Below are 22,644 nucleotides of genomic sequence, written 5' to 3'. Positions count from 1 at the left end.
TGTGCCATCTCACAGAATCACAGAATCACAGAAGTTCAAGGCTGGAAGAGACCTATAAGATCATCAAGTCCATCTCATGCATCTCCTCTCCTCAAAAGGCTGAAGAAGAGATTGGAGACAGTATTCTCTTCTAAGGGTCATCCAGTAAATACAGAACACAAATTTTGGCTTGCTAACTAACTGAATTGCCCCAAGGGGAAAGATTTAGTTACAGTTTAAAAAGAAAGCAAATATTTCTTTTGTGAGGCAGGTTTGGATCTCTTGACTCTTTAAAATTGCTTCCTCCCTTGACTGCTACATTTGTAATTCACTGTATCCTTTTCCATTCTTAATCTAAACATAATAACCCATCTTTCAGCTACAAATAATAATCCAAAAAACACACCAGGCTCCCCTCATTCCTTAGCCTGGGATGGGAAGCAGCAAGCTACTATAACAGATAGTGACTTTCTAGTCTCCTGCCCTGACCATGCAGGTAATTTCCTACTATAGTTATAAACTTCACATGGTTCAACCTTAGAGCTGTCAGCTAAAGTCCACTGAAGTGTGTTCAAACTACACATTTTATGTACAACCCTGTGTTCTTACTAGACTTAGGGTGAGGCTTTAACCTATTCCCTGGGATATCATTTGACTGCTGTTGTTGGGGTCTATAATTTCACAGGGGTGTCTCAAAATTTCAGCACAGTAACCCAAAACTCTTAACCTCAATTCAGCCTTGAACCTGATCCCCAACCTAAACCTAATCCAAAGCAGCAATTCAGCACAGCCTCTTTGACCTACCACTGATTACAGGCACTTCTAATGGGAGGGAGCCTCTCCACTCCCTCTCCTCTTTTTTAACACATCCCCAGGCACACTCTCCCTCCCTATTTCACCCTTGGCCACCAAGAACAAAAGTTAAAGGCAGCTGGGGAAGGGATGCAACTCTGCCACAGCCCTCACGAAAGAGGATTAATGGAGATTTTATTCATTCTCTGGAAAAAGAGCATGTTATAGGGAAAATATGTTGAAAGGAAAGAATATGTTATAGGGGAAAACAATAATGTTAGACTTCACTGTTTTTCTTCAATTTTAGAGTACTTCAAATTGCTGGTTTTGGAGCATCTTTAAATTATTCTCCTTGAATGCCTATAGAAGTGCCCATTAGTCTATATAGACCCCCAAATTTACTCTGTTGTACATAGAAAAGACTGGGCTAGCACCTTGAAAACAAATGAATAAATGAGGTCTTTTTCTTTTGCAGTATTCTTAAAAGTTGCTAATGGGAGCCTGATGAATCATACAACTTCTTAACCTGACAGTAAATTGTTTGTCAGTTTAGAGCTGCTTCCTGAGAGGTGCCTTCTACCTCAATCCTGCTGAACTTTAAATAGGGTGCGTGTAATAGTTTTGGAAAGTTTTTACTTCAAATTTACCAAAATTTGAGGTAAAATTTATGTAAGAGAATGAAAGTACTCATTCTCTCTGTCTGTCCCGTACTATTATTAAAAAAAAAATAAATCTGAATCTAATGGAATGCTTTCTTAATTTAAAGTTTTAATTGCAAATTTCTGGGAAGAAAAAGATTAGTTTGAAAACCCTGTGGTTTTAAAGAAATTTAATATGCATACCTAAAAATAGACTAGCTTACTGTTTGAAGAATTGCAATGACAACATCAATAATGATGATACATTGAAAATACAGTGAGCTGATGCATTGTAAAGAAAAATTTGCAATCTTGAAAGTAGTAGATGTTTATGTAAGACTGATAGAGTATGTTTAGCAATACTCCTTGTACATCAGAGTGCAGCATAGCCTTGGCAGCTGGCATTAGCTCAAACGCACTGCCTCAAGGAAGGCCGAAATGATATTTTACTGAAGGTTTCCACCAAATATAAAACAAACCAAAACCCTTCCCGCCTACAGGTATGAGAGGTAAGTCCTGTAATAAAGCAGGGAACTTCCTAGCCACACTGTCTACTAGGTAAGTTATTCTGAATTCTGGGTAGCCTTCCTGCCTGACTGATGGGGCACACGGTGGACAGCCTGCAGACCCCACTCCTCCAGATCTGCTGTCACTGGAGGCAGAACTCATGACCTCGTTTTCTAAGATCAGTGAGCCTGACCTCTTCCTAAAATCACACACACCTCTTTTTTAATCAAACAGAAATTAGCACTCCCACATCCTAATTTCTGTGCAGATAAGCTTCTTGAATTCAATAAGTCCTAGTTCTTTATGAAGTGCTGTATTTGGCTCCTCGCTGCTGCTGTAAAGATACATTGAGCTGACATTTAATTTAGTGCACAGCAACTCTAGCTGAAGAAATGGCTCACACTTGGTGTTGCTACATTACAAGAAATCATAAACACAGCAGGAGCTGGACCTTGCAAGTAGAGATTTTGTGTATCCCTGTTAGGGTATTAAGTACATGGAACAGAATTCAAGAGTTTTGTTACAGTAAAAAAAAAAAAAGTTATAAAATAACTGTTAGAAAACAAGCTTAACCATTAGGAACTATTTTAAAAGCCTTGCTAATCCTCTGGATATTGAGTAGTCGTCAGACCAAGCAGCCGGAGACTTATGCGACTGCATGTTCATCATGTGGTAAAATCTGGAATCTGTGCTACTGTATTTAAGATGAGTAATTATCACAGTCAAAATTATAACAAGTAGTGCCCAGAGTGAGGCAAAGAACTTCTACACAAGTAACATGTGGAGAGCTCCTGTCCTGTCAGGTTACCAGAGATGACAGTAACTGTCACTTCCATTAGCTCAAAAACCTAGTGGAAATCTACCAGTTTGGTGGATTTCCACAGAATCATGGTGAGGATGATGAGCAGTGTAGTATTTCAGCTGTCTCAAGGGGAAGAAGAGCTTAACTTCAGTCTGGAGTCAGGTGGAGTCAACCATGTGAAGTCAATGCAGAGCATTCCCTCAGGTGGTCCTGCTTTCCAAGTGGTTTTATCCTGGCCCTTTGATTTCTGTAATGTTCCCACTGCTTTGCTCTTCCCCATACCCAGCCTCATGCCTTCCTTTCCCCAGGGCAGCTATGCTACCCAAGGGAAGAGGTCTGGCACAGGTCTCCCGTGACCTTCCAGATTCCTCAAGGAGATCCAGCTCAGCCACAACATAGCTATTCCCGAAGGATGTGCCCTGTAGGTTGGGCCAGCAGTTATCATCCCTGGTATCAACATCTCATTAAGGAAGAGAAGTGTGATTTGGTTGCAGTGCTGCCAGTGAGTTTTAGATGTGTTCTGGCCTTGCCTGCCAGGTGTGGTGCCCCTCAAATTCAGTGGCCAGATGCTGTTCTGGCTTACCTAGGACACAGAGTCAGCAGACAGATGCCGAGCACAAGGGGCCCAAGGAAAGCAGGTTGGTAGAGGCCAGTATTCAGTTTGTTGGAGGTCAGAATGGAGACACTCAGGCAGAGGTATTCTACATCTTAAGGAGCAAGTGTGTCTTGTGTTGGTATTTTGAGCTCTAGCAGAAAATGTCACTAAATTACAGTTTTTAGCAAATTATCTCACTCCTTGTGGATGTGAGCCTAATTTTGACATTTCTTCTCTTTTCTGCTTTGCTACTGCATTCATACATTTTAATCTTGCCTTTTTTAAAAAAAATTATTTTATATGTACACAGTTTGTGGTAAAAATTAAGTTTGAGTCTCTCTTCCACTACAATAAGTGCGCACAGAAGCCCTGAGAATCATAAAACTCCAGCACAGAGGAAAAAAAAAAGTAAAATAAAAGACACGAGAGATGATAAAAAACCCAAGCTATTTCTGGACCTTGGGTTGTGAGTTCTTGTGTTGAAGCCAGTTGCAAAATCATGAGAGCACAGGTGCACACCACATGACCAGGTGATAATAAAGCAACTCCAGAAAGTGATCTTGAGGAGTCTGATGATGCTTTGTCTCTGTAATACATCCATCCCAAGGTGCACTTTGAAATCTGTTTCATATTTAGGGCTTTTTTTTCCCTTTTATACTGGTAGCTTTAAGGGTAGTCAAGCAGATGAATATCTACATTTAGGAGCCATATGTTAACAGGGGGCTGTGAGGTGACACAATCAGTTTGGCGAGGCATGTTCACCATATGCAAAATTGCTGAGCAGTGTAAGAGGTTTATAAACAGATGGGAACTCATGAACCATTGCAAGAAGAAAGTCTCTCTCGCAGGTTACCCTCTGGCCAGTCCTGAGGACTTGGCAGGCTGACTTGTGAGATAACTTTATTAGTCACGGAAGTACTGGAGTTAGACAAACTCTCTGCAATACTAGTAAAAGCCAGAACCATATTTTTCACTGTGAAGGAGAGCACTAAGTAAAAGGGACACCTGCTTACTGCTGTCTTACTGCTCCACTTGACAGAAGTCATCAGGAAAGGAAGAAGAGTCAGGAGTGCAATGACTTTCCTTGCTAGGAAATATCTGCTGTATCCAAAGTAATAAACCAAGTACCAGAGAAGAACTGAGTGGTTGTGAAGCCACAGTTTTGAAGTAAGTCAGAGAGAGGAGTGACAGATTTCTCACAGCAGAAATATCTCTTGGGGGTTTGAACAGACTGATATGGTAATTTTTGAAATGTGAAAAAAGCAATCTACTTTCATAGTTTTTTTCAGAACCCCCGTGTTCCAAAAGGCATCTCTTGTCCTTGCTCTGAACAACAAAATAGTGCATAACATCTTTCATTAGGTGGGCAGACTTTATTTAAAGTAATTTTCTTCTTCATTATGGTGGCATGTATCCTGTTTTGTTTTATGATGACATGTACACTGTCACCAAGAATGCAAAATGCTAATGCAATTTTGCTTAAAGTTACACTGCAGATTAGGCTGTGCACAGCTCATCATGGCAAAATACTGGTGGTGTGATCTGTGACTGCATGAAGAAAACAGGGGAGGCATTACAGCAACAGTGACCTGTTAAATGTATAACTCCACGGACTAAAGCATTAGTCTGTTTGAGAGGCTTTTTGTCTATTTTCTTTTATTTTTTGCAGGTGGTGTGGAAAGATTTTGAAGATGGCTCTGGTGTTATATTAGATGTACTAATATTTGGATAGGAAAATGCTTATTCATTTGCATATTAGTCAGATATCATATTACTACAAATAATATCTCAGGTCTTCTGAACTGCATGCAAGAGTTTCATATTGACTGTTCATGATCCCCCTAGTGAGACTCAAGAATTCTCAGCCTCTCATCTCCTGCCCTGTATTAGCAAAGTAGGCTGTTGAGTTAAAAAATCCTTCAAATTACAATGAAAATAATCCAGTTTGAAGATTTGGCTATAATCTAAAGCTAAAGGTTTTCAAGCATGTTACAACTATAAAAAAATTACATTTTTGATGACTCTAAAAAGAAACAAAGAACTAACAAAGAACTGACTATTGGTTGGTTGAAGGAACTAATTATGATTTGAGTCCTCTATAAAAAACATTAGAATTATCACGCATGTATCAGCTTTTTGAAAAAGAAAACCTGATGAGCAACTGTACAGATGGCAAGACCTGTTCATTTATTGTATACCCTTTCAGAAGGAAATAAAATATCAGTCACAGAGGAAAATATATTACATGCCCAGCCACAGAGAAATTGTTTCACCTAGCTACTCTGAATTATGGATTACCGCCACAGCCCTGACTAAAATTCTTTCCAGTGATGTCTTCCTCTGTACACCCAGATTTTTGATTATTTCTCTAGTAATCTTCATCTGAAAAATCCTCCTTTAAGTATGAGTTTCTTACTGGGATGATGTAGTTGTTGACCACACAACAGTGATTCTGTAGGTAATTTTATAGGGTAAACATGGCAAGGAATTCAGAATTTCACTGAAAGGTAACTTAAAAAATTTTAATAGTGACTTTGAGCTGAGAGTTTTCGTAGGCATTTATCAGGTTTTGATAAAACTTTTGTGATGCTTCTCAAGCTCAGGAAAAAGTTTCAAATGAAGACCTCCAAGAAGAATGACCCATTTTAGAGCCTTAGAAAAATACTTTAAGAGTCAATTTTCTTTCCATCCATGGACTTTGCCGGCCATCAGGCTGTTGGTTCATTTAGGATGTATAAAAGGATGTGCATATGGAGGGGACCAACTGTAACATCAGGTCTAGTTCTCCAGTGTGATGCACAGCTACACACTACAAGCCAAATGCAGAAAATAGAAGGTCTCTTTCACAATGCTATTATCCACATTGATTCGCAACATTATTTTTAATTTGTGGGAATAAAATGAGAAATTTTACTAGCTGGTGAAAGCCACAACCGAAATGATCTACAGAGAGAAAGCAGCAAAGATCCCAATCTGAAATTATGATTGTATCATTATTGAATCTGTTTCATTTAATATAGTTAATTTTTGTTGGGTCAAAGGAGGTTTGGCCCCTGTGTCACAAATGTTTAGCATACGGAAGTGGTTAAACTAGCTTTGATAATGGGGCTTCTAAGTTGCTGTGGTGCATCTAAAAAAATGTTACCTCAACTCTAGCTCATTCTGATGCACCTTTTTTTAAATCAAATACCTGCTTCAATATGACACCTTAAATCTGCCAAGCTGAGTCATAAGTGCACCCACTTTATTTCAAAGACATTGAGAATGTTAGCAAACTTTCAGACAAAATGGGGCTGAGTTTGGATTTTGTAATGAAACCCAAAACCAGTCAGGTTTCTCTTGGTTTTGTGTTTCACTGCAAGAAACTCTAAGATGAGTACAGCCCAGAGTGCACACGTTCATGATCAGCAGTAAATGTGCAGAGAAAGGAACAGTAGAACAGACATCAGATTTTTCTCTGCAGTCAGCAATGCCTGGAAAGCTGCCCTGCTTCATTGCAATGCAGATTTGCAGACTTTGGCCCAAAAAAGACCTGTTGGCGAAGTTTGATACTGAAAAGTAATCTTCTTCAGGAAATGAGTACCAAAGAATTGTTATACCACGTAATAAGAAAGAAACAATAAAGGTCCCTGGCAAGAAAGTAGCTCTGGGTTGATGGACAACAGTCATTATAAACAGGGCTTTCAAATAAAAATACCTTCGTCCTTTTAAAAGGGTTTCTGTATTTTAAATATGGACATTCGCATTTCAGACTGGAGAGCCTCCAAGTGACCTCCTGACTTTAAAGGTTAAGTACTATGAGAGAACAATTGCAGACACTCTGAATAAGAAGGAAAATATGATTTTATAGCTGGAACAGGCTATAGGGTATCTCTTCTAACATTTCAAATTTGAATTAAAGAGGTAAGTATTGGGAATGGTTCAAAAACAGCCGAGACTGGAGAAATGAATAAATCTACTCTTTATATTGCTTCACAAACACTACTTCTCCAGTCATTCCATTTAAAGACAATATGCGAGGGCTTGTCTGTACTAAGTGTTTGATGTTGGTGACAAAACTGCAAGTATGTAAAAGGTTGTGACAATAGTTCTAGTGGTGAAGATCTGTGTGAAAATTATTTGAACTAAAAAGGCAAGAATCCCAAGAAAAATAACCAATTCAGACATGACCTCTCCCTTGTTGAATGGTCATGAATTTTGGCCCTTATTTAAGCTTTGTTAAGGCATTGTCTTCTCTATTTCTGTTTACATTATCATTGCCTTAATATAGGACAGTGCACTCTGTCCCCAGGTGAGTGGTTGTCATATTTGTAAAAGATGTGGAGAGGATCAGTACAGTGCTGCAAGGGGGCTGAACAGAGCTAAAGATGTTCTGATGGTCCTTCAAGATTCAGCAAAGTCAGGAAGAGGGAGGAGAGTGTTATCCCCTGCTACTTTTTTATCTCAGAAACATATCAAAACACTTCAAAATATGTTGCTTTTACTAATTGATCATCTGTATAGGAAAAAGATGAGGCCCTTTATCTGATGGACCCCTCTACCTGAAAATTTATGTACCTTTTTGATGGAGACATATTTTTCAGAAAGGTCTGCTGGTGGGAACTGATATGGAATTGAAACATTAGAAATCCATATATAGATAACTACAGTAATGAAAATATGAATGAATATAGTCTTCTTTACTAGTTTATACATTGTGTTAACATTTTCAGTGTTACTAGATAATAAAAAAAAAGGATTAGAGTTAAAATTAATGGTGGGAATTATTGACAGCACCACCTATTCAGAAAACAAATAAATTGGTCTAATTTGATGTTTATAATGGAAGAGTCTCTTGATAGCACAAGTGGACCAAAAGCAAAGTATGAAGTCCTATCATCCTAGATGAGGCAGTTTTGAGCACCTGGAAATAGTTGTCAATCAGATTAAAGAAAAAAACAACTTAGCAACAAAAGGATTTGAATTCCCTAGGGAGTGCATGATATAAAGATACACTTTGCCCCTTCAGACAGAGTTGACACTTTGTTTGCATACATGTCCCTGTGGGTGCAACCAGTGCAATGGAAATACAGCCGAGACAATTTCTTGTTTCTGTACACACTTCTAGGCGTTGGTTTAAGCAATTTTATTTTGGGCTGAGATTATTTATATTTTATGTTTCAATATTTTTCATAAAACTTATTAAAAGGTACTATATTGTAAGTTACTTTGAATTTTATTTGCAATATGTGTTAGTCAGCAAAGTACTTATCCTTCAGGATGACACACTACGCTGAACGCCTACTGAAGAAACACAGTTCCATTTCACTAAAATTGGTTCTGAATTCATGAACAAATCTTACTTAGCACCGTTACCTGTATGAAAAACAGACCCAGCATGGTAAAGAAACTAGACGTTATGGGGGAATGAATACATCAGATTCTCCTGGTGTGAAGCAGCAGCACTTTGACTAGGTTGAGGTGTGTAAGTCTGAATTTGGGATTCTTACACAAGACTATAGAAGCAATCACAATTTTCCAGTTTGCTTTTCCAGTGTATTTTTCTTCACAGTGAAAATCAGAGCCATTAATTGATGTCTCTGTGGGCCAAAGCAGCATAAAATGTAATCTTCCCACGATCAATGAAGGCTAGAAAAAAAAGTGAGTGGACATGATTATGTTAAAATTTTAGAGAAGACCATATCTTAGCACAAATACACACATCTTCCGTTGTGCTTGCCAGGTATCTCTTTTATCATGAGGGAAACATGGTCATAAATGATCATCCTATCATCCTTGCAATATCATAATTTGGATGTTAGTAAAAATCATATAATTTTTGGTAAGTATTAATTGCTATGTGTCTGGAGGTTAAATCTATCCAGATATATTACTGATAACTGAAGTTTAGCAAGCAAAAACAGGCTCCCCATTTGTTCATTATTCTGTGGGAGGAGTGGAAACTATCCATGTCGCAGAAAAATTAGAAACATAATTTAATGTTTATAGAAATGGACACAAATATTCTAACTCAGAAAATGTGTGACTTTTTCTAGAGCTGCTGTGTTGAAAACAGTCCAGTCACCAAAACAGCCAAGTCACACCTGCTGTATGAGATTATCCAATCAATAACAAACATTTGAAGAGAAACATTTAGACCTGCCACTTGCTATTTTAGAAGAGTTGAGCATACTACATTAAGGACGTAGCCTGAGTGTCTTTCCCAGAGACCTCAACCTCCTTCATCATCTGTGGCCTTGTGAACAACAATTCTGCAGGGTCTGACAGAGAAGTACACAGAAATAAAGATATAGTAGTCATCTGCCTTGCAGTTTCTGTCTTTCTATTGTTTGGTCCATCTGAAATGACCAAAAGAGGTAAGCCAATTTATTATGTGTATCCTGGGCTTGAATCTCCAAAAGAGGCTTTAGTTTTTTTGTGTTCAGACATTATCTACATCTCTCACATGTTTTTCACTTTTGCTAAAGTGTTTCTGTGATTAGTGACATACAATGCAAAAGAAGGATTTTTTATTTCATCACTCGTGAAAATATGAAAAATGTTGTAAGAAATAGGAAGGTATTCTCGGTTCTGTTAGCTGCTTTCTGCCTGAGTGACAGGAGATGGCAGACTGCTAGAGGAAACATGCAGATGGCATAAGAAACGCATTTTTAAAATTCTGTCCAGCTGCACCATATAGTCTGGTTATCAAGGGAATTGTGAAGAAATAAGAGATCATGGGGGAATTCTGAGCATAGATTTTTCTTGATTGCAGAGCAGAAACTGCTGCAAACATTCAAATGTAAATAAACTACAACTTTTAGGCATAAATAAGATATTAAATATTCCTGGAGGTGTTAAGAAGTGGCTCAGCCTGTTCCAAGGCCTGCTGCTGGACAGCTGCAGTGCAATTAACCACGAGGCCCTCCCAAGTTTGAGCTGAGTCTTACGGGTTTTGCTGTTACACCTCCATCTGCCAAGTAATTCTTCAGTAAGCTGACATCACACATATCATCTTTCCTTGCAAGAACACATTGTATGCTCTGTGTCTTACAGAATTTTTTCTCAATGCTTCTTTGCTAAGAGATAAAAATGGTCCTTTACAGGTAGTATTTTGTGATTTAGCTGGTAGGTTTGGAAAAGGAAGGTAACATCAGATGCGGTACCAAGGTTTCTGTATGTGACATCACGATCTGAAATACACAGTAAGAGGTAAAAATCTGTTATTTACACTGTGGTGTCAAGTCTTTGATTATAAAATGCAGCAACCTGACTATCCCTGGTGTTTGCCAGATTTTTTCTGATGCTGTTCCCAGCTGAGGGAGTTTTGATATTTATATGAACTAAACTTGGATTTATAGTCTTATACTTCTAACTTTTTTTCAATTATTGCAACTGCATTCATATTATGACATCAAGGAAATGCATCCCACTGCATAAACAAAGGCACCTTGGAAGTACAAGGAGTTCATACAAAACCCTGGTTTTATGTTCTATCCTGTGGCTTCTATCATAATTCATAGTCCTCAAAATGAGTAAAGAACATAGTGATGTTTAAAGCAGAAGAAGAAAAAAAAAATCCTCATATCCCACTCCCTTAGCAGCACATTGTACTTGTCCTTCTATACTTGCTTCATGCAAACTCAGAGAACATATGCATAAAGATACACACATTGGAATTTTTTTTTTACTTGCTAGAAGAGGCATTATATGACAGACTAAAAGTAACATTTCAAACCCTGTGGAGGAATTATAATGAGAATTGGATAGTTTGTGGCACACCCCAAAATGTTTGTGATTATTTCAGCCTCATAAAAGTTGCCAAAGTCTATGAAAACGGCTTTTGTTGTCCTGGTATGGTGTGGTGGAGAGGTCCCAGATTTCCTATGAATCTGAATGATTGGAGCAATGCAGCTGGCTGTGTTAGGTGACACATACCAGGACTTTGAACTACCTATAAAAAATAGGTCTCATTTAGCATGTAGTATTAGGCATTTGGCATGGAAAAATGCAAGACTTCCCCTTGCCTTCAGCCAGTCCCTGTGAGCAGGCAGAGCTCTCCCACACAGAGGGGAGGTCTGGACTGCAGGCATGCTGCTGGCTGCAGGGAAGGCTGGGACTGAGGCACCAACACGCTGGAGGGAGAGCTGCAGCCCGTTTAAACCCCTGTGGCAAATCTGTTCCAGGAGTGGGGAACAAACAGTGCAGAATAAGCAAGTGTGTCATAATGGTTATAGATCTGGGGGCCCGTGTCTCAGCTGTGAGACAGTCACTCCCTAAAGAGAGGAGCCTTTTCCCTGTGTGATGAGTTTCTTCTGGAGATTGTCCCTAATCCCATGCTTTCATGACTCTAGAATTTAACCACCTTTGCGGACAGTGTCCCCCACAAGAGGGGGGATCCTAACACAAGAGTTGTGATGTTAAGGGATGCTGTCCCACAAATGATACGCAACATACATTTTCTTCCCTTTCTAATATATTGAGCCATTGCAATGCATTTGTTGTTTTGTCATCTCTTTTGACACTTGTCAAAGTAGGTTTGGGAACAGCCACTGATTTTACTTCAGAACAGCTCTGTAATATGTGTTCATTATTGCAACTGAAGAACACCAGAAAGGAAGAGGAAAAATCCACTTTTGTTTAAAGTAACTGTATTTCCTTTGCCAAGATTTCATTTATGCATTGATTCTTGACCCAGATTTCTTCTTAGCTGTTCACTGACAGGTTAGTGGCATAAGGAGTCTTAAGAAAGGCTTTCAGTCATTGTCTCTCCTTAGATAATTTTACAGGAAAAAAACCCCAACTATGCAATGCTAGCCCTTCAGAAATGTTTAAAACATTTTTGACACAAGCATAGAATTTCTGCCCTGTACAGGATTTTTGGGTGACATTTTGTCATAAACCCACAGCTGAGTGTAAGCTAGGATGTTAGCAAGGAAGTATTTTCATCAGCACTCCCTATGTGAGGCTATGTCCAAATTCTACCTTGCTGATGTTCCTTAATCAGTTGTAATCTGAAAAAACCTCTGAAAAGGTTCTTACTGAAGTTTTTCCCCCCTTCCTTGATGGCATAACATCTATTCCCCTACATGAGTGCAGTCATGTTGACAAAAGGGGTCCCAAGTCCTTTCACTTTCTTCCAAAATGGTGACCCAGGGAACATTGTTAACTTTTCTTGCAAAAGCACAGTATGAACCTATTCATTTTTCTTGGAGGCTTTTTGAAAAAGAATGAATGTTGCAGATTTCCTGCTGCTGCTGCAGACACACCTCTCATGTTCCCTCACGGTGGAACTTTTTTATGCAACTGCACAGGTAAGAGGAAGGAGATATGTACAGTACATCCACCATTTTGAAAGTTGTCTGCCAATTTTATAAAAACATAATTTCTGAAGGTCACTGAAATGTAAGTTGAGGATCAGACATGTGGGAAGTGTAAGATTTCTCTCCTAGTAAACTGCTGTCAAGATCTTTAACTAATCTTAGCTGTGTTCACCATTTTTAGAACAGACTTTAATACTTATGCAAGAGTTACAAGAGGCAACTGAACTTGTGCATTTCAGGTGTGGTACAAGAGTGAGTCAGTATTTAGAGGTATTTGAGTAGTCAGACTGTAAGAAGAAATTCAAAATCAGTTTAAGATGAGCACTTTCTGGTTCTGTCCTGTTATAATTTAGTAATAATAGTGTACAGTAAACTGTTCATATCTTCTGTACAGGCTGATATCTGATGTACTGGAATAAAACAGCCTCCAGTATCAGGAAAGGTTGCTTTTGCAGAGAATGCCATACCTATCCCTTCTGCTAGAGGAGTGTTGTTCTTCTGCCATAGTTAAAGAGGATGCTTTTCAGTGGCTCATTACTGTTTGTAAAATCACTGTAAACAGAACAACTACTTTTTGTCAAGTGATATGTTTTGCATGTGAGCAATTCCAATTGAAGAACAGAAAAATTTCTGAAACATTGGCACTAGTTGGTACTAGAACCACTCTGAAACAATTATGCAAATAACTGGTACATTGATTAATTTCTCTAGCTATCTCCTGCAAACTAGAAGAGCTATCCTGTCCCAACTTTCCTGCTAGGACCTGTGTCTCTATAAATACATGTTGAAAAATATGTACAAAAGATATTTATATGTTCCCTGAAACTAGATATCTAGGTACTTCAATCTTACCAGTACTCTTTTCCTCTCTTTGAAATTGCAAGTACTTAGCGCTGGGAAGTGTGTTTAGTCAGGGAGATAAGACAGAATTACAATAGCAACACCAACCTGGTACAAGTTTTCTTAGGCAGACCTGCTCCTACCTGTCACTGTCCAACTTCAACCATGGCCAACACGGTAGTATATTTTGAAAACTCCTCAGCAACCAATCAAACACATACCCAATGCCATGGGGATCTGGAATTGGTTGCCTTTCTGTATGGCCTGTTGATTTTCCTCACCTCATATACCCATTATGATCCTACCAGAACTGGCTTTTTTACAATCTTTTTTTGGATAGTGGAGCATAGAGGGTGGATGCACTGCAGATCTTGACCTGCCCAGACCCAGACCTGTACCTTGCCTTGGGAGTCAACATGTGAAAAATCTCGAAAAACCTCTTGTTTTTAGCATTAATTATTCCCAGAACCCAAATTAGAGGAACTAACATTTTAAAACCCAAAGTATAGCAGTCTTCCTTTTAAAATTCATCAGCTCATATCTCCTAGACAGGACATAAGTTTTCATGAGTAATTTTATTTTCCCCCTGCTATCTGCTTACAGAGACAGGTCCTTTTCAAGAGATTTTCCTTCAGGCCATGTTTTAATGACTTCTGACCATTTAACATTCTCTGCACTGTGTGCTCCAGGTCCATCAGAAAGAGTTCTCCCCACTGACTCTAAAGTTCATCTCTAGGTCTGCCCTTGGGAGTCTCCTAGCATCTACTTGCCCCATGGAGAGTGTTTGTCCCACTTTGTCCTGTACCATGCTGGACAACCAGGTTTCTGGTGGCTATAATGTTGCATTTGTACTCCAGGCAAAAGCCAGCTGCCCAATTTCTTCTCCTCTGCCCCATTCCCTGTCACTCAGAGTGCACACTTCAGAAGGCAACCATGACCAGTCTGCCTCACAAGCCAAATGTGGGGTGCTTAGGACATAAACTGTGAATAAAAAATATAAATTGTACAATCTGCCACTTGGAGCCCCAGTAACTCTATTTCTTTTTGGCAGGTACTGGAGAGCTTTCAGCACAATGCCATCCATGTATGGAAAGAACTCAATGTGCACAGTGTCTCCAGCTAGTCAGTCTGCAAACTGCCCCTCTCCGGTGTCAGCAGTAGACTTTTCCTGTGAGCTTGCATAACACACTTTTTTGTTGGTTTTTGCAAGCAAAACCAACAAGGGTAATCAGTTTGAGTCTTCTACAAGTGCATGTTTGGCTGAGGAAAACCACTTTTTTATTGGTTGGGACTGTGCCATCCTTGGAATTTTGCATTCAAGTGCGCTGGTCATGCAAAATGGTAGTGAGGTTGATCTATGTGGCTAAATGGAACAAGCAATGCTCTAGTGGCTATGAAAATTTATTGTTGTTCTTTTCCCCAGATGTTGCTGTCTGTTTGCATGTGTTAACTGGAAAGCTTACTAAATCTCTCTCTTGGTTTCTCTGTTTGTACGCCTGAGTGTGAAGATGCTGTACATCCAAGTCACGCAGTGGGTCAGCTTAGAGACGTCTGCAGAAATAGTTATGAAAGGTGAATAATGAGCACAGCTCACCCTGTGCTTTCTTAAATAAAAGAATATACCAGCTCCCAACACCTGATAAATGAAATAAGCCCCATATACACAGGGTATTTCTATTGTTACATCTGATCAGTAACAGTATGAAATTTCCTTCTTACTAGCTGGACAAGGTTTTGAATATAGTAATAGAAGAAACTGAAACAGAAGAATCAGCTTGTATCCACTTTGAATCCTCCTGCAAAGTTCCTCTTATCAGCCAACAGATTTCACTAAATCACCCCTCTTTCATCTCTCTCTACTCTCTCCTGTTTCTATAGCATGTTGAACATAAAATATTTTATTTTCAGAGCCCTTCACAGCCTCTTCAGAAGAGTTTCTCATCTCCCATTCTTTTGGGAGATGAGAAACCATATCTGCTCCCCCTTCCACATCTATAACCCACTTGTTAGATTTCAAACATCTCTGTGCTCTTTCTCATAACAATTCTCACAAATGAGTTGCATCTTGTCAATATTAAGAAATCAAGAACAAGTGTTACTCTTTCAAAATTAAACCCTTAATAATCACTTTTATTTACAAGACTGTGCCTGACTTTTTGTACTGTTGGGGCTAACCAAAGGAGACAGTTAAGGACTCCATAGACTCCTGGTCACTTCCCCCCATCACTCAAGGGGTATCAGGGACAGACAAAGGTGATACAGAAACTCCATCATCAAAAGGCATGAAAAGGCACTTATGAAGGAGAAGTGAAAGAAGAGAAAAAGTAAATAAGGCAAAACAAGGGATGCACCTCCCATAGGCAGAGAGATATCCTGGGATCTTCTGAGTAAAAGATGGCTAACTCTCCTAACACCTTGTCTTTTCCCTCTGTATTGCTGAGCATGATGTTGTATGACATGGTGCATGCCTTCAGCTTGTTCAGAACATCTGCCTAATTTTCTTCCCTCCCAATCTATTTTAGGGGCTCGGAGTGAGATCCAAAGAAGGTTTTGGTGCTGTGCAAATGCTCTTCAGAACAGCTAAACCACTCTGCCATCAACATCCTTTTGGTCACAACTCTCACAAAAACTTCTATGAAGAAAAATTAATTCAATCCCATTCAGAGGCAGTACACATACTTATCACTGCTGTCGAGTAGTTACCCATTTGCCGTAATTTTCTTCATGCTCAGCAACAGACTCTTCCTATCTACAACCTGGCAGAGTGGTATCCTGGGCCTCAGGACTCAGTGATATTTCGATGAGTACTGATATTCATCATAGAAATACAAATGTAACTAGCAGAAACTGACTGAGGAAGATGGTGGGAGTGCTCTCTGAGCCACTTTCCATTGTTTACCAGCAGTCCTGGCTAAAATGGGGAGGTCCTTGTTGGTTGGAGGTTGGCAAATGTAGCCTCCATCTATAAGAAGGGCTGAAGATGGATACAGGGGACTACAGGCCTGTAAATCTTACCTTGATGCTAGGGATGATCATGGAGCAAAGCATCCTGAGTGCCATCACACAGCATGGACAGGTAACCTAGGGATCAGGCCCAGCCAGCAGGGATTTGTGAAAGGCACGTTCAGCTTGACCAGCCTGATCCCTTCTCTGACAGGGTGACCTACACAGTGGTTGAGGGAAACGCTGTGGATGTTTCTACCTGGACTTCACTAAAATCTTTGACACACTTTCCCACAGCATTCTTGTGGAAAAACTGTCACCAGCAGTGCTCCCTAGGTCTCAGTACTGGGGCCAGGTTCTGTTTGATGTCTTTATCAATGGTCTGGATGAATGAATCAAGGGCCCTCCTCCATCAACTTGAAGGTGACACCAATCTGGGTGGGAGTGCTGATGTGCTGGAGGGCAGGAAGGCTCTGCAGAGGGATCTGGACAGGCTGGATCATGGGCCGAGCCCAGTGGTGTGAGGCTCAACAAGGCCCAGTGCTGGGCCCTGCCCTTGGGTCACAGCAACCCCAGGCAGTGCCACAGGCTGGGGCAGAGTGGCTGCAAAGCTGCCACAGGAAAAGGCCCTGGGGGTGCTGGTGACAGCAGCTGAGCGTGAGCCAGCAGTGCCCAGGTGGCCAAGAAGGCCAATGGCATCCTGGCCTGTGCCAGCAAAGGTGTGGCCAGCAGGAGCAGGGCAGGGATTGACTCCCTGTACTCAGCGTTGGGGAGACCACACCTCAAATCTTGTGCTCAGTTCTGGGGCTCTTATGACAAGAATGATACTGAGATGCTGGAGTGTGTACAGAGAACCGCAACAGAACTGATGAAGGGTCTGAAGCATAGGTCCTTCATGGAGTAGCTGTGGGGGCTGGAGAGAAGGAGGCTCAGGGGGACCTTATCACTTTCTACAAGTGCCTGAAAGGAGGGGGTAGCGAGGTGGGGCTCAGCCTCTTCTCCCACATAACTAACATCTATGACAGGATGAGAAGAGATGGCCTCAAGTTGCACCAAAGGAGGTCTAGATCAGATACTGAGAGAAATGTCTTCATTGAAAGAGTGGTCAGGCATTGGAATAGGCTGCCTAGGGAAGTGATGAAAGTGTTCAAAAGGCTTGTGGATGTGGCTTGGGGCATGGTTTAGTGGTGAACATGGTGGTGCTGGGTTAAGGGTCACATTCAGTCATCTTGGAGGACTTCTCCAAACTTGGTGATGACTACAGAAAGAAGCTAATTTTTGTAAGGTTATAAACTGATCTCTTAACCTTCAAATAACCTTCAAAACTGTCAAATGACAAAAGGCTCTAGACATCCATTTAGAAGTGATAGGCCTTTCCTTCCAGTTACACTGGCAGCTTTTGATGATCGCCTTTTTAGCACCTTTTAAAGCATTTTTTAAGTTTTTAAAGCATTTTTTAAGCTTTTGGCCAAGATCTATCAACTACTCTTCCACCCAATTTCCTTTTTTTTGAGGGACATTTCAAGCTTCTTCCTCCTCCTGAACACCCCAGTTCTCACAGTAGCCAGTATGAAAACTCCTGTTTAGCTCAAAGGAAGCAAAGACAGCAACAAGTAAATATTTTGTTACACCATAGACAAGGATCTGAGGTTATTCAGTTACATCAAGCATCAGAAGCTTCAGGAGACTGTATTAATTTTGTCAGTGGTCCAGATTTTCTGCTCCCACAGTGTCCTCACGACACAGGGGGATTTAGCAGCCTTCCTGATGGGTTAAACATTCTAATTTTCTGATTCTGTCTTATGGTAATATTCTCCTTACTCCTCCATTGTCTGTCACAGCTTTCTAAGTTTGCCTTCCCACAGAGGGTGGTCTTCACATTTTACTGTGTGTTCTTTGCTGGTAGGGAAGTGTTCACAAACACATGAATTGATCTCCTGAGGCTGGATGAAATAAGAAAGAACCTTATCAAGAGGTGTAAGTAGAAGTGCTCTGCATGTGCAGCAAACACTTGATAGCCAGGCTGTCTCGCTCACTTGTAGAGAGCCCCTCATGACTGTTTCCAGGGAAGGACTACCAGCCGCCCCACCTATCCCTGAACTCTGACTTCAGCTGTATTGCTCTCCCATGCCAAGAGTTTGATTGCTCCTTCAGTGTTCAAATGCTCTGTGGATCACACAGGCTTGTCCTGTCTGGGCTCTTTGCTTCTAAATCCAGAAGAAACTCAACCTTTTATTCAGGAGTGAATAGTAATATACATCACAAAAATTTCAGTGCTCACTAAATTCAAGAAAAATTACAGGCAGAGAATGTAAAATTTATGAAGAAAGCATTATCTTAATGGAGTTTCAGAAAGGGTTTAGAAAATATTTATTTATTTATTTATTTATTTATTTATTTATTTATTTGCTTGTTTGTTTGTTTGTTTGTTTTTGCCTACAGTTTTCTGACATATTAGCTTCGAGACAGGTTCAATATCACACCGCAGGATCTGAAAAAAGTGTCAATGCAGAAATGAACAAGGTTATATATATTTTTTCCACCTGAGAAACAACCTCCTCCGAAAGGAGGAGTTTGTATATCAAGTCATCAGGAGAAATCAAGCTTTTAGTAATACTAGGCTGGAAAATAACTTGTCAAGGCACTTGAAGGAAGATAGTAGTCTGGTGACTTTGTTGCCTGAAACCCTACCTGGAGAGGTCTGAGAAACCAGATTTAAGGTAAAAGAAACAGTTTTAAAGCCTCAATTTCCTTCTACAGGCTTATTGTTTACTTATGCATGGGAGACTAACACTTCATTGAGGCTTATAAGTGCAGAAGTCAGTGTTCAGACTGTTCAGTCCTGTCTGTAGCCTGGTCTTTGTTAAAAAATCTGTCTTGTGGTTTTGTTATAACTCAAATGTTAAAAGAGATTTAGTTACATTTTGTTGTAGCTCTTTTGTGCCAGAAAAGCTGGCAAAGCAGGCATTTTAATGTGTCATTTAATTTGAAACTTTTGAAACCATTCAGTGAACTAATCTGTAAAGGCCTCATTCATTTCTTTTCAATAAATTCCATTTCAGCTGAGTTTATCAAACCTTACTTTCCTGGCAAAAAGGGATATTCTTCATATAGTACTTGCATAGTAAAATAAAAATATAGTTTATGAAAACACATATGCTATAGATATGTTTCAAATATTTATTTCAGGGTCTCTCGTCTAAAAAGAAAAGAGCATAAAAATGTTTAACAACCTCAAGCACAACAGAAAATAAAAGTGACTATAAATATCCATATTACTTTACCTCATATGAATTCTATCTAAATTGCATAGCTGTCATACAAAACCACCATTCTGGCTTTAGTCAGTCTTCAAACACTGTACATATAATTTTATTAATAAAAATGTAGCTTAAACAAATCAAAACCGGGTGTTGTTTTGTGGCACTGTAAGGTATACACAAACATTTCCATGAACATTCATTCCCGTGGCTTCCGACTGCACTGAGAGGGGGCAGTTTTCATTTTTACACCTGAACATTCTCCATCACAAAGAATTCTAATTAGTAATGGAGAAAACTGGAAATTTAAGTCTAAAGCAGAGCCAGACTTCATCCTGAAATTCAAATGGAAAAAAACTTTCATTAAAACTTGTAAAATTTGGTGACATGCTTTTTAATATCCTTTTTTAGAACCTGATTGTTTTGAGCATTTTTTTATTTTACACTGAATGGCAAGACCACAAAAAGTGTTCTGGTTCATTTCTGCTCAGCCTGATATGAAATAATGTTACTGATTAAACTTTTACTGTTATCTCTTGTAAAAGGCTACCAATAAAGTCCATTTCCAAAATGTGAGGTGCCAGAACCAGGGAATATTCAATACACTAACCTGTCAACAGACCTTGTAGCCTCTGCTGGTTTCAAGAACACCAAGCAGATAGCTGGTCTGAATAGGCTCTTCTTTCATGTCTTAGAAGAAAACTAACAAGGAAAGACCTATAGTAAGTTTGTTTATATTTTCACTTCTCTATAAACAAATTAGATTTCATCTGCTTGTCAGTCATCAGTGTTTGCAAAGAAGTAAACCCAAAGTCAGCTAGTGCCTTTATTACTGTTTACATTCTTCACTAGGCATAAAATGTGGTGTATAGACATGTGTCTCTATATCCACAAAAACACACAAAATTTTGGGAATAATCGATTATTAAATAAGTGAAAAACTATCCCTTTTCAAATGTCCTTCCACAAAAAACAGATGAAATTTTAAACAGACACAGCACAAATATTTTCTTACCAAGAAATCAAGTGCAATAATAATCAATGAAAGAAATGTATTTTCCTGTAAATAGAATATTTTTCATGTTAAGAAAATCTCACATGCCCACCCTTTTTTCACCTTCCCTTATTTATCTTTATGCTGGTTATTCTTACTACTTCTTAAAGAAATGTATGTTCAAATGACATTTAAATCCCCAGTGCTCCCTTCAGAGCTGAATTTGTGACATCTTTTATTTCAGTGGCAAGATAATAAGGTATCAAGACCCAACTGCAAATTCATTGCAACAATGAGCCTGTCAAAAATCTCAGCTGAAACTAAACTGCAAGGCTGAATAAACTTGTTCAGAGGAAGAAGGAGAACATAGGGGAGGCCTCTACACAAAACTCCACGATCTGTGGCTCAAATATATTTTGGAAAAGAAACTGGGTGGCAAGAAAGAAACAACAGATTTGAATAGCACTGAGAACTTCCATGTATCATGAGAGCTGTGAGTAAGTGAAAATACGTCTCTCAATAATGCTTCATTTTAATACTTTTCTATTGCTGTAAATGTTCTGTACTCAGATAGAAAAAGAGCTCACAGATTTTTTTTCCCCTCTTTCACTTAAATAAGTCATTGTTTACAAACCTGGCTAGGACTATTCTTACTCGAGGATGCAGGTGGCACCATCTGTCCTTAGGAGCTCTGTGCCAGACAGTTCTGGCTTCACTTTGTATGTGAACTCTATTCCTGCATAAAATTGCAATATGCAGTTCCTGTGAAAATTACTCTGCCCAAAAGAGTCACAAATGCACATAGTATACAAAATAACAAAGATGCAAGGATTATTTTTATTAAATTAAAAAATGCAAATTTCTTTTTGATTTTTTTCCTTGCAGCACCTTATTCAGAATTTAAAAAACATGTCCCAAGGTGATATGAGGACTCTCTAAGTGGGGTTTTGTTTCCCTGTAAAGTACAAAGATTGTCTACCTAGTATCTTTTTCTAGGTAGCCTGAGAACAAATCTTCTCTTCTGTGGCAGGGACTGATGACACAAATCAACACAGAATTCACCTTCTGCACCTGCACTGCCAGCTCTCTGGTATGGGCCTCCTACTTGCTCCAGACATTCAGATTAGGGCCATTCCAGACCAGGAGTCTCCAAAAATAAATCAGCTTCGTTTGGGTGCTGAACATGATGAACCTGCTGCTGTTCACAACGCCAGTCTGGCCCCGGGCTTGGAGAGGCAGGACCCCAAGAGCTGGCTTCTGAGGCCCTGTCTACAGATCTCTTTCCCACTAGATGTAGATCCTGAGCTGGTCTTTCCCATGGGACCAGTGCCTCCACATTGGCTCAGGGGCAGGGAATGGAGCATTCACAGAATTGTCACAGAATTGCTTTTTCACATGAAAACAGCATAAGACACCGTTGTGTTAAAAATTTTGTCCTAAAATCAGTCCACCAAGCTGTAGATATCTAGTAGCAAGCTCTCTATTTGTCAAAATATCCATTTTTTTAGGGCAAACTTTGCAGCAGGGCACCAGGCTGGTAAAAGGATTTACTAGTAAAAGTATTTATCAATAGAGGGTGTCTGGTCTCAGTTACACCCTGTGACTCCACTGAAGTCCACTGAACTTAGTCACGGGGAAACACAACAGAGCTCCACTGGGATTAAACTCTCAGTTACATGCATGCAGCCCCAGTGGATTCAAGTGAAGATGCAAAAACATACATGATGGCAAAACTTGGCTTGCTGCTGTGTGTATCAAGATGCAGGTGGCACCAGATGCAATGGGTTTCCAGTCACTTGGCAGATGTTCACAGCTGTTTGAGAGCAGAGAAAAACTCACATAGTTAAGTCACATTTGGGCAGCAGTTTGAGACAAAATTACATTTGTTTTGTTTTTTTCAGTTTGCTGATGCTATTTGTCACTTTGAAGTTCACTGTTATTTTTGGAAAGAAAAAAGGAGAAGCCCCAAAACCCACAAACCTACATGATGCA

The sequence above is a fragment of the Melospiza georgiana genome, chromosome Z (assembly GCF_028018845.1).
Source record: "Melospiza georgiana isolate bMelGeo1 chromosome Z, bMelGeo1.pri, whole genome shotgun sequence".
Taxonomy (NCBI): domain Eukaryota; kingdom Metazoa; phylum Chordata; class Aves; order Passeriformes; family Passerellidae; genus Melospiza; species Melospiza georgiana.
Note: the sequence above shows the minus strand (reverse complement) of the source record.